This window comes from Lepidochelys kempii, chromosome 28, assembly GCF_965140265.1.
Source record: "Lepidochelys kempii isolate rLepKem1 chromosome 28, rLepKem1.hap2, whole genome shotgun sequence".
Classification (NCBI taxonomy): domain Eukaryota; kingdom Metazoa; phylum Chordata; order Testudines; family Cheloniidae; genus Lepidochelys; species Lepidochelys kempii.
In genome coordinates this window covers 1,241,332-1,252,075 of record NC_133283.1, presented here as the reverse complement: position 1 = coordinate 1,252,075, position 10,744 = coordinate 1,241,332, and the positions used below count along the sequence as shown (strand labels likewise).

At 49.6% G+C, this 10,744-nt stretch overlaps 1 non-coding gene across 1 annotated transcript; it reads right to left on the bottom strand.

Moving 5' to 3' along the window:
* Nucleotides 1-1,410: 1,410 nt before the first annotated feature.
* TRNAG-GCC (transfer RNA glycine (anticodon GCC)) lies at nt 1,411-1,481 on the bottom strand. The gene has a single exon. It is a non-coding gene; the product is annotated as a tRNA-Gly (tRNA).
* Between the last annotated feature and the right edge of the window lie 9,263 nt (nt 1,482-10,744).

Below are 10,744 nucleotides of genomic sequence, written 5' to 3'. Positions count from 1 at the left end.
GCTGCCGAGCCATTCGGTCCCTAGTCTGTAGCGGTGCCTGGGATTCTTCCGTCCTAAGTGCAGGACTCTGCACTTATCCTTATTGAACCTCATCAGATTTCTTTTGGCCCAATCCTCCAATTTGTCTAGGTCCCCCTGTATCCTATCCCTACCTGCCACCGTATCTACCACTCCTCCTAGTTTAGTATCATCAGCAAATTTGCTGAGAGTGCAATCCACACCATCCTCCAGATCATTTATGAAGATATTGAACAAAACCAAAAGTATTATTCAGTATTTTCCCCGTTTTCGCCCCACTTTTGTACCGTTCAACTATATCAAAAAAGGAACTCGCTTTGCTAGGAAAATGCGACACACTGGCTACGACAGCTGTGTTACGGTTACATATCTCTGTGTGGAGGTGGTCTAGGAGATGCACACAGTAAGCAAACCGGGGCAGGCTCCGAGGTAGCATTGTGGTTTGAGCTCTGTTTCCGCAGGAAACCGCACTGGGCTCCGTTGGTGGAAGCATTAATCTACTTGCTGCTTTTCAGCCGCCAAAATAAACCCCGCTATTGACCCAGAGACGTTATTTTTAGCACTGATGTTTTTTGCTAGGAGTCTTTCTAAACACTTATAAATGCCCAGGAAAAAGTCAATAAAATAAAATCCGAAAATGAAGGGCCCTAAGCATAACATTGCAGCCCAGTTGTGTGCAGGGAAAACCCCTTCTTCTTAATGTCACGAAGCCACCAGTATGGCCCACAGCAATTCCAACTACAGCTTGGAAAGCCCAGGGATCCCGGCAGGGGCATCTTTGCACCCGAGAAAGAATCCGGGATTCCCAGTGGGTCGGGGAGAGTGGTGTTACTCAGGAGTGGTGCATGAACCCCTGCGTTTGGGGAAGCTTGGACTAGATGCCTCCTGAGGTCCCTTCCGACCCTGATCTTCTGTGGTTCTACGATTCTGTTATTTAACCCATCCCTGACAGGTGTTTGTCCAGCCTGCTCTTAAAAATCCCCAACGATGGAGAGCCCACCACCTCCCTGGGCAATTTATTCCAGCACTTAACCACCCTGACAGGACATTTTCCCTAAACTGCCCTGGCTGTGATTTAAGCCCCTTGCTTCTTGTCCTGTCCTCAGAGGTTAATTTGTCACCCTCCTCCTTTTATGGGGTTGAATGGGGTGGCCAAGTTTCCAGGGGTGGAGGGGCGAAAAGCCAAGCAAGAGGGAGAGAAAACTAAGAAATGCTAAGAAAGGAAGAGAAATAAGACCAAACAAAAACCTGGGAAAGAAGGAAAGACAGACAAAAAACAAGGACAAGAAAGAAAGAAAGATGCAAGAGGAAAACAGGAAAAAAAGAAGAAGGAAAATAGAGAAAGAAGGCAAAAATTGAAAGAGGGAAAGATGGAAGCTAAAAGTTTGCACTTGCATTGGCCGGGAATCGAACCCGGGCCTCCCGCGTGGCAGGCGAGAATTCTACCACTGAACCACCAATGCTGCTGCTGGCTGGTCCTTCAGCCCTGCAGTTTTCACAGTATTGTAACATTCATCCAGTGTAATTTCTGCTTCCTTTGCACACGTGCCAGGGCACGCCGGGGTCGTGCAAGCAGGCTCCCTCCTCCTCCCTTGCCAAACTGACTTTACAAAGCTCCTGCCAGCTTCCACCATCTGGGCCCCATCTGCTTGGGTCTAGTCCAGAAATGACACTTCCCCCCGGGTCATTGTCTTCTCCCCAGGGAGGCAAGGGCATCTTTGCACTAGACTGGGGATGCTGGTGTCCCTGGTATCAGCTTTGTTGGAATCAAGTTTTCCTAGAGAGGGAGATTTTAGGCCTCTTCCTGTGCATTTTGTCACTAGTTGGGGTCTTTTTCTTTCTTCCCCCAAACCCATGTCCCCCTGGCCTTCTCATGCCTCCAGATAACGACACCAGGAGACAGCACCAGCTTTCACCAGTAGAGAGAATCCAGGGGGGACCAATGCCCCACTTCAAGTTTCTACAGCCAGACCCTGTGGGCCCAAGTTGGAGGGGGTATCTCTGGAGGGGATATTCAGGTAGGGCAGGGCCCTATTCCTGTGGGGTGAGCCTGGGCACCCTACACACAGACACTCTCAGCTAATCTTTGCAACCCCCCATCCTGGGAACTCCAGCAGCAGTTTCCCGATTTCCCCCCACCCCAGCCCCCAGCCCAGCGGTGGGAGCCTGGGAACGCCTACCAGGGGTGTGTGTGTCAATTCCCCTCCTCTCATCCAGCTGATGAAAGTGACAAGATTGCTCCAAAGCACCCCAATCTAGACACCTGAAGCCATCAAGAGAGGCAGGAAGCGGTATCATTTGCTCTAGGTCAAAAGGGGGCTGTTGGCCCCCCCAGCCCTTCGTTCATTTCCCCCCCAAAAAAAACCAACAACAACTTTTCAAAGGTCTATCTGGTCCTACTCCCGCCCCCCCCTCCCCCCAGGTCTTTACAGGACGTGATATAATGACCGGTAATATCGATATCCTGACACAACTTGCTCCCCTTCACCACCCAGGAATTTTTCTGAATTAATGCCAAGGCCAGTTTGGAGCAATCCTCTCACTGTGAGTGAGTGAGGAACAAAGGAAGGAAGGAAGGAGGGAAGGAAGGAAGAACGAAAAAAGAGAAAATTTAAAAGAAAGAAAGAAAGAAAGAAAGAAAGAAAGAAAGAAAGAAAGAAAGAAAGAAAGAAAGAAAGACCAATAAAGGAAGGAAGAAAGACCAATAAAGGAAGGAAGAAAGACCAATAAAGGAAGGAAGGAAGAAAGAAAATCTCAAAGAAAGAAACAAAATCCCATTAAAAAAAGAAAGACAAAATCTAAGAAAGAAAGAAAGAAAGAAAGAAAGAAAGAAAGAAAGAAAGAAAGAAAGTGCAGGCTTAGAGTGAGAGGCAGAGGGGAGGGGTGTGAGGAAGAGGAAGGAGAAGAGGAAGGAAAAGGGGAAGACAAGAGCCAGTCCCCAGGTTCACTGACCCAGCCCCTGAGATTCAAACTCTTGCTTGTGGCCCTGTCCAAGGGGTGCGTTCCCCTGCTCCGCAAAAGGGGCATGGGGTAGAAATGGGGCCAAAAGGGGCCTCCAGGGCCTTCCCCTGACAGATGTTCTCACATCTGCCGGCCTCCAGCTCTTGCACATTTCTGCCTGCAGGGCGTGCAAGACACTGCCTTCTCTGATGCTGCTCCCCTCCTCTGGGCTGTCCTCCCAGGAACAGCGTCTCTCTGTGTGTCTCTGTGTGTGTGTGAGAGAGAGAGAGAGACAGGCAGAGAGCAGCAGGAAATGGGAACAGAGTGAGGGCTACATACAGCAATGACAGTGGCCTGGTCTACACTACCAGGCTGGGTTCAATTCAGCCGCATTAGGTTGATTTTAAAATGACTGCGTCCACACAACCGATGCCGGTCCGTCGACCTTAAAATCCACCACTGTACTCCTCCCCGACAAGGGGAGTAGTGCTAAAATCGACCTTGCTGGGTCAAATTTGGGGTAGTGCGGATACAAATCGATGGTATTGGCCTCCAGGACCTATCCCAGTGTGACAACTCTGGACAGCACTTTCAACTACCCCACCACTGTCCCTGGACACCTGCAAGGGGGGAGTCTCATGCATCAGGGAGGAGGATTTTGGGGATGCGGGGGAGGAAGACAATGAGCAGCAGGCACGCGGTGAATCCGTTCTCCCCAGCAGCCAGGACCTTTTCATCACCCTGGAGCCAATACCCTCCCAAGGCGGGATCCCCGACCCTGAAGCCGGAGAAGGCACCTCTGGTGAGTGCACCTTTGTAACTACAGTACAGGGTTTAAAAGCAATAGTGTTTAATGTCTGATTTGCCCTGAAGAATTGGTACAGCTAAGGGAAAAGTCTATTCACATGTCTGGGGATGGAGCGGGAACCCGCCAGGGACGTCTCCATGAAGGTCTCCTGGAGCATTCACTCCATGGAGGCATTCAGTGTTAGAAGCCAGGAAAGCATTAAGTGAGCATAGAGGCAGAAGCACAAAATGTGGAAGCAGGAGGTGATGCTGAGGCTAATGGGAGAGCAAACGGACATGATGAAAGGTCTGGTGCAGCTGCAGGAAAGCCAACAGGAGCACAGACCCCCACTACATCCATTGTACAACAGCCTGCCCTCCTCCCCAAGTTCCATAGTCTCCTCACCCAGACGCCCAAGAACGCAGGTGGGGAAGCTCCGGGCACCCAGTCAGTGCACTCCAGAGGATGGACCAAAGAACAGAAGGCTGTCATTCAAACAGTTTGATTTGTATTGTGGCTACAAAAAGCAATGTGGCCTTGTCCTTCCCTCTTCCCCCACCACACCCCACCCTACCTCACTTGGGCTATCTTGTCAGTTATCTCACTTTTTTTAATTAATAAAGAGAGAATGCATGGCTTCAAAACTATAGTTACTTTATTTTGAAGGCGGGAGGTAGGGTGGTTTTGTTACAGGGAATTAAAATCAGACAAGGGGGGTGGGATTTGCATCAAGGAGAAACACACCGTAGCCTAGCCAGTCATGAAACTGGTTTTCAAAGTCTCTCTGATGCGCAGCTTGCCTAGCTATGCTCTTCTAATCGCTCTGGTGTCTGGCTGCTCAAAATCAGTCGCCAGACGATTTGCCTAAACCTCCCACCACACCATAAATGTCTCCCCCTTACTCTCACAGGTATGATGGAGCACACAGCAAGCACCAATAACAATGGGAATGTTGGTTGCACTGAGGTCTAATCCAGTCAGCAATCTGCGCCAGTGCACTTTTAAACATCCAAAGGCACATTCTACCACCATTCTGAACTTGCTCAGCCTTTAGTTGAACTGCTCCTTACTACTGTCCAGGCTGCCTATGTACGGCTTCATGAGCCATGGGAGCAAGGGGTAGGCTAGGTCCCCAAGGATAATTATTGGCATTTCAACACCCCCAGTGGTAATTTTGTGGTCTGGGAAGTAAGTCCCTTCTCGCAGCTGCTCGAACAGCTTATTCTTTCTTTCTTTCTTTCTTTCTTTCTTTCTTTCTTTCTTTCTTTCTTTCTTTCTTTCTTTCTTTCTAAACCTTTTCCACTTTCTTTTTTCCTCTTTCTTTCCCATTTTTAAATTTTTCCCTTTCCCAATGTCCCCCTTTTTGTCTTTTTCTTTCTTCCCCGAACCTCATGTCCCCATGGCCTTCTCATTCCTCCAGATAATGACACCAGGAGACAGCACTAGCTTTCACCAGTAGAGAGAATCCAGGGGGGAACTAATGCCCCACATCAAGTTTCTACAGTCAGACCCTGTGGGCTCAAGCTGGAAGGGGTATCTCTGGAGGGGATATTCATGTAGGATAGGGCCCTATTCCCATGGGGTGAGCCTGGGTACCCTACCCATAGACACTCTCGGCTAATCTTTGCAACCCCCCATCCCGGGAACTCCAGCAACAGTTTCCCGATTTCCCCCCACCCCAGCCCCCAGCCCAGCGGTGGGAGCCTGGGAACGCCTGCCAGGGGCGTGTGTGTCAATTCCCCTCCTCTCATCCAGCCGATGAAAGTGACAAGATTGCTCCAAAGCACCCCGGTCTCCACACCTGAAGCCATCAAGAGAGGCAGGAAGCGGTATCATTTGCTATGGGTCAAAGGGGGGCTGTTGGCCTCCCCCAGCCCTTGGTTCATCTCCCCCCAAAAAACACTTCCTTATTTACTTTCTCCACACCAGTCATGATTTTATAGACCTCTAGCATATCCCCCCTTAGTTGTCTCTTTTCCAAGCTGAAAAGCCCCAGTCTTATTAATCTCTCCTCATATGGAAGCCGTTCCATGCCCCTAATCATTTTTGTTGCCCTTTTCTGAACCTTTTTCCAATTCCAAATATATCTTTTATGAGATGGGCTGACCACATCTGCACACAGTATTCAAGAAGTGCGCGTACCATGGATGTATATATTTATATTTATATTTATATATTTATATATTATATTTTCTGACTTATTTTCTATCCTTTCTTAATGATTCCCAACATTCTGAAAGACATGGGGGGCTAGGTGGCAAATCGCTTTAACTGAAATCACTCAGGCTCTCCCGCCACCCCACAATGATGATAATAAAATGCAATTACCACATGCTCTTTCGTGAGCGGGAATGGCGAAAGACACCAAACAAAAAGAGACTCGAGAACATGTGAGCGATTAATTATGTATGGCTTGACAAATAACCTTCCCCCGTAACACATCTCTGCACGACAGCTTTATACCCAACCCGGCAATGCAGGCACAGAACGATGCGAGACACAGAAGAGTGCGGGCGCCAAGGAGGAAAAACACATGCCACAGAGCGAGACAACACAATGAGTCATGTAACTGATGCTGCCTTTATTGCATGGTGCAACCGAAGAAGGGACGCCAACGCTGATGACATGACACGACACCTGGTCTTCAACCAATAAGAAGGGTTAGAATCAGGGGTGGATGCAGGATCCCAATTCAGTGGGCCCTGGAGGGTTTGGCGGGGGAGGAAGTGGTGGAGGGGTCATAAGAATGGCAATTCTGGGTCAGACCAAACATACATCTAGCCCAGTATCCTGTTTTCTGACAGTGGCCAATGCCAGGTGCCCCAGAGGGAGAGAACAGGTCATCATTGAGTGATCCATCCCCTGTCAGCCATTCCCAGCTTCTGGCAAACAGAGGCTAGGGACACTCAGAGCATGGGGTTGACTCCCTGCCAATCTTGGCTAATAGCTGGATCTCTTTTCCCTGAATGTCTCTAAGGCTTTTTTTAACCCAGTTCTATGTGTGGCCCTTCACAACATCCCCTGGCAAGGAGTTCCACAGGTTGATGGTGCGTTGTGTGAAGAAATACTTCCTTTTGTTTGTTTTATATCTGCTGCCTATTAATTTCTTTGGGTGACCCCAGCTTTTTGTGTTATGTGACGGGGTAAATAACCCTCCTTTGTTCACTTTCTCCACACTGGTTATGATTTTATAGACCTCTGTCGTATCTCCTCTCGGTTGTCTCAGTTCCAAGGGGAAAAGCCCCAGACTTTTTAATCTCTGTTCAGCTGTTCAGGGCCGCAGGGATGAGCAGCTTGACAGATGCTGCTGGTCCTACAGCATCCATCACCCTGCTGCTACCTCTCCGCCCAGCTGTTCGCCTCAAGCCCTGTGTACTGATGCCATGTGTAGGGACAGTGGGCGCTGAGGTGGGTGCATGGCCTCCTGCCATACTGATGGCAGGCGCCACCCCTGAGTTGCCAAGGGACGTTGTGAAGACCAGAAATATAACTGGGTTCAAATATATATATAAGTTCCTGGAGGATAGGTCCATCAATGGCTGTTAGCCAAGATGGTCAGAGTGTCCCATGTTCACAAATTTCTGTCTGCCAGATGCTGAGACTGGACAACAGGGATGGATCACTCAAATTCAGCCTCCATTGTTATGGGGGACCTCTCAAATGAGGGGGACACCCTTCCCCCAGCCCTGACAGTTTCTAACCATTAAGTATGTCTACACTACAAAATTAGGTCAATTTTATAGATGTCACTTTTTAGAAATTGATTTTAGACAGTCAATTGCATATGTCCACACTAAGCACATTAAGTCAGCAGAGTGTGTCCTCACTACCGTGGCTAGTGTCGACTTACAGAGGGGTGCACTGTGGGTTAGTTATCCCACAGTTCCCGCAGTCTCCGCCCCCCATTGGAATTCTGGATTAAGCTCCCAGTGCCTGATGGGGCAAAAAACATTGTTGAGGGTGGTTTTGGGTACATGTCATCAGCCGCCCCTCCTTCGTGAAAGCAACAGCAGACAATCGTTTTGCGCCTTTTTTCCATGCAGACGCCATACCACGGTAAGCATGGAACCCGCTCAGCTCACTGTCATCGCTGCTGTTGTGAGCACTGTAAACACCTCTCACATTATCCTGGAGTATATGCAGAACCGGCTAAGAGGCATCAGCACGAGGAGGATTTCAATAGTGCTGCAAGCTCTGGTGGATCACAAGGGACGTCTCACCGACATCACCGTGGGATGACGCTTGCATATTTAGGAACTCCGGGCTGTTCGAGCAGCTGCAAGAAGGGACTTACTTCCAGACCACAAATTACCACTGGGGGTGTTGAAATGCCAATAATTATCCTTGGGGACCCAGCCTACCCCTTGCTCCCATGGCTCATGAAGCCGTACACAGGCAGCCTGGACAGTAGTAAGGAGCAGTTCAACTATAGGCTGAGCAAGGGCAGAATGGTGATAGAATGTGCCTTTGGACATTTAAAAGTGCACTGGCGCTGTTTGCTGACTAGGTTAGACCTCAGAGCAACCAACATTCCCATTGTTATTGCTGCTTGCTGTGGGTCCATCATACCTGTGAGAGTAAGGGGGAGACGTTTATGGTGCGGTGGGAGGTTGAGGCAAATTGCCTGGCGTCCGATTTTGAGCATCCAGACACCAGGGCGATTAGAAGAGCACAGCTAGGCAAGCTGCGCATCAGAGAGGCTTTGAAAACCAGTTTCATGACTGGCCAGGCTACAGCGTGACCGTTGTGTGTGTTTCTTGTTGATGCAAACCACCCCCCTTGTCTAATTTTAATTCCCTGTAACAAAACCACCCTCCCTCCTGCCTTCAAAATAAAGTAGCTATTGTTTTGAAACCATGCATTCTCTCTTTATTAATTAAAAAAAAGTGAGAAAACTGACAAGATAGTCCAGGTGAGGTGGGGGAGGAGGGAAGGACAAGGCCACATTGCTTTTTGTTGCCACACTACAAATCAAACTGTTTGAATGACAGCCTTCTGTTGTATGTACCTTCCTCTGGAGTGCACTGGCTGGGTGCCCGGAGCCTACTCACCCGCATTCGTGGGCGTCTGGATGAGGAGGCTATGGAACTCAGGGAGAAGGGCAGGCTGTTATACAATGGATGCAGTGGGGGTCTATGCTCCTGTTGGCTTTCCTGCAGCTGCACCAGATGCTTCATCATGTCCGTTTGCTCTCCCATTAGCCTCAGCATCACCTCCTGCCTCCAAGTTTTGCGCTTCTGCCTCTATGCGTCACGCTCACTTAATGCTTACCTGGCCTCTAACACTGAATGCCTCCATGCATTCAGCTGTGCCCTATCAGTGGGGGAGGACTGCATGAGCTTGGCAAACATGGCATCTCGAGTGCGTTTTTTTCGCCTTCTAATCTACGATAACCTCAGGGACAGAGATGATAGCGGGAGCGTAAAAACATTTGCACCTGGGGGAGATAAAAAGGGAGAGTAAAATTAAGGTGATACATTTCTGAGAACAAAAGGGAGACTCTTTCACAGTGAATCAAGCAATTCTCAGCAGACGGCACATGTGCTTTAGGTACAAGGTCACATTTTGCCTTTTATATTGCATTTCTGCCGGTATGGTGACACATCACACACAGGTGGGCAGCAGAATTAAGTTTCCAGGCAGCCATGGTAAGGCTCAGGGTACGCGGGATTGGCTTCTTATGCATAACATGTGGGAATGGTTTCAAACTATAGCGCCATCCTTTCCCATAGCAAGCAACGGGTTGGGTTTCACATTTAAAAGGAGGGGCTGTGGTTTTCGGGTGGATGTGCAGCACACACCTCCCCCCACCCCACCGTGTGGCTATACTCTGGGATGATCCCTTTTAGCCAAGCGCAAACTGCCCAGCATGAACAGTGTCCTTTTACTGTTCCCTTACAAAAATTCCCCTATTTCAAACAGGTGACCATGAATGATATCACTCTCCTGAGGCTTACACAGAAAGACAAAGACCGAATGTGGCTTGAATGCGACCAAAACCCAGGACCATTAGCTGCTATGCTTTGTGCTGCAATGATTCCAGACTACTTGCTACTGGCTTGGCGTGGTAAAGTGTCCTACTGTGGAGGACAAAATAAGGCAGCCCTCCCCAGAAACCTTCTGCAAAGGCTTTCAGGATACATCCAGGAGAGCTTCATGGAGATGTCCCTGGCAGGTTCCCGCTCCATCCCCAGACATGTGAATAGACTTTTCCCTTAGCTGTACCAATTCTTCAGGGCAAATCAGACATTAAACACTATTGCTTTTAATCCCTGTACTGTAGTTACAAAGGTGCACTCACCAGAGGTGCCTTCTCCGGCTTCAGGGTCGGGGGTCCCGCCTTGGGAGGGTATTGGCTCCAGGGTGATGAAAAGGTCCTGGCTGCTGGGGAGAACGGATTCACCGCGTGCCTGCTGCTCATTCTCTTCCTCCCCCGCATCCCCAAAATCCTCCTCCCTGATGCATGAGACTCCCCCCTTGCAGGTGTCCAGGGACAGTGGTGGGGTAGTTGAAAGTGCTGTCCAGAGCGGTCACACTGGGATAGGTCCTGGAGGCCAATACCATCGATTTGTATCCGCACTACCCCAAATTTGACCCAGCAAGGTCGATTTTAGCACTACTCCCCTTGTCGGGGAGGAGTACAGGGGTGGATTTTAAGGTCAACGGACCGGGGTCGGTTGTGTGGACGCAGTCATTTTAAAATCAACCTAATGCGGCTGAATTGAACCCAGCCTGGTAGTGTAGACCAGGCCACTGTCATTGCTGTATGTAGCCCTCACTCTGTTCCCATTTCCTGCTGCTCTCTGCCTGTCTCTCTCTCTCACACACACACACACAGAGGAGAGACGCTGTTCCTGGGAGGACAGCCCAGAGGAGGGGAGCAGCATCAGAGAAGGCAGTGCCTTGCACGCCCTGCAGGCAGAAATGTGCAAGAGCTGGAGGCCGGCAGATGTGAGAACATCTGTCAGGGGAAGGCCCTGGCAGCCCCCTTCAGCCGTA